The sequence below is a fragment of the Excalfactoria chinensis genome, unplaced genomic scaffold (assembly GCF_039878825.1).
Source record: "Excalfactoria chinensis isolate bCotChi1 unplaced genomic scaffold, bCotChi1.hap2 Scaffold_85, whole genome shotgun sequence".
Taxonomy (NCBI): domain Eukaryota; kingdom Metazoa; phylum Chordata; class Aves; order Galliformes; family Phasianidae; genus Excalfactoria; species Excalfactoria chinensis.
In genome coordinates, this window is record NW_027315717.1 from 693,804 (window position 1) to 696,290 (window position 2,487).

Genomic DNA, 2,487 nt, shown 5'->3' on the forward strand with positions numbered 1-2,487 from the left:
ATCTGCACAGGAGACACCTGCACTGATTGCCTCATCTGAATGACAGCCCTGCAAAGGGGGAGTCAGAGAGTCCCTGTCCTTGTCTGTGTGTTGTTTTTATTAAGGGCCAGGAGCAGAGCTTTCCAGGTGAGGCATTTACACTCCTGCTAGGCAAACACAATTTGTTAGGACGACCTGATAGAGTAAAAGAGTTAGTCTCAAAGGTAGAAGACAGGTATATGGGCCCATAAACAGGTAGGATGAGCAGTTACATTAAAGGAATAGCATCCTGCACCCTAAATGGAAGAAGCCAGACAGAACCAGACTACTTCTATCAAACATGATGGGGCAAAAGGGACAGAATGAGGAAGACATTGAGTGTTTGCAAGGAAGATGCCTGATTTCATCCCCACGACCACTGCAGGAAGAACCCAGCTACAAACAGCGCATGTGCCAGAGGGAGGGACAGAATGTAAATGAGTTCCTGGAAAATAATGAATATGTAGATGAGTTCCAGGAGATCTGCTGAATATGGATCAGCCTGACTTTAAAATAAGTAACACTTCTGCTTGCTGGTGTGCAAGGAAGAACTGATCCCCTTTGCACCCAGCGCCAAATACATGCATTCCTGCTTTAAAACCTAACTCCAGGTTAGAGAGGTTGTTTCCTCAACTCCAAACCATGCTTCTGGAATCAGTCAGTCAAGTTTATCCGACATCCAAGAGCCTTTTTCATAGATGACCCTGCTGTCTATCAGGAACATTCAGCTCTGGAGCCCCAGGGAAATCTCCAGAGGAAGCACTGAGGAAGAGAAACTCAAATACTCTGGTGTGCTGAGCTGGGCTGGGCTCCTGGGACACAGGGAGCTCATAAAAGAGGATGGTGCTGCACAGACAGCTGTGCCCAGGAGCAGGTCTCGTGCACAGCACAGCTTGCAGGTAAAGGAAGGAGAGGAGAGAAAGGGGAGAGAGCTTCCAGGATGTGTATGCAGTGAGCAGGCTGAGAGCACGCTGCAGGAGCATTGCTGACAGACAGTGACACGGTAAGTCTCACTTCAGGCCATACAGATGCTATTTATAGAGAGTTAACTATAACTGCGACATCCCATAGCAGATCTGGCTGCAGGCACTGCATGTTTCATTAGAGTGGAAAAAGCCTTCTGCTCCAGCTGAGGGCTTCCGTGCTTCAGCATCAGAGCACAGCCCTGAGTGCTGCGTGTCCCAGCACGGCTGCAGGCTGTGCATGTGGGGCTGCAGGCGGGTGCCCAGGGCTGTCCTGCAGAGCAGGGTCCCTGCTGTGCCCCAGGGGCTGTGTGCCGGCTATGGGACTCTGCCGCCTGCCAGGCTCATCACTCAGCTTGCCCGGGGAGCTGCCCAGGGTGCTGCGGGTAATCGTGTGGGGGGAAGGAGCCCCCCAGTAGAGGGGCTTGTGCTGCCACAGCTGCTGCCTGGGGCAGGGTGATCACAGCTCAACTGCAAAACTGAATGCATCTGAGGGCACTTTGCAAGAGGAGAGACCGGGAAGGGACTTTCCATCTCCTGCTCTGAGGGAAGGCAAGAAGGATTGTAGGTGGAAATCTAAAATGGGCTGCCTAATCTGGACACAGCTCTGAGATACCTGAAATTCTCTTCAGTCTATTGTTTGTTTTGAGAACAGTCACATGCGCTGTGCTTCAGCTTCTTCTCTCTCAAAGGGTGGAATTAGTTGAAATTATTATCATTTCCTCTTGACAAGAATAATGCACTTATCTTGCAAACAGGCATGTTTATCTTATAAATATTGGAAGGAACAGAGGTTGGGTTTGGGGGCTCTAAGAGCTGTGTGGGAAAAGTTATGAGACAAGAAACAGATGAGAATAACCACGGAGATGGGATAAGATTAGAAGATGACAGTAAGGCTACAACTCCATATGCTTCTTCGGCTTATAGAATGTTGAACTTCATGAAATTAAATTAAAGTTGTGGTGCTAAATGAACAATGTCATAGGAGAATTAAAAGATTTCATAATACAGCAGAAAGAGTGTGTCTGAGAATGGTTTGAACTTTTCCTTATATTCTGCACTCTGAACAGGACTTCAAGCCAAGGAAGAAAAGCAGATGCCCAACAGCAGCTCCAACAGCGAGTTCCTCCTGCTGCTGTTGGCAGACACGCGGCAGCTGCAGCTCCTGCACTTCTGGCTCTTGCTGGGCATCTACCTGGCTGCCCTCCTGGGCAACGGCCTCATCAGCACAGCCGTAGCCTGCGACCGCCGCCTGCACACCCCCATGTACTTCTTCCTGCTCAACCTGGCCCTCCTCGACCTGGGCTTCATCTCCACCACTCTCCCCAAAGCCATGGCCAACGCCCTCTGGGACACCAGGTTTTAAGTTGAAAGAGGGAAGATTTAGGTTGGATGTTAGGGGGAAGTTCTTTATTAGGAGAGTGGTGAGGTTGTGGATGCCCCGTCTCTGGAGGTGTTCAAGGCCAGATTGGATGGGGCCCTGGGCAACATGATCTGTTAAGTGTGG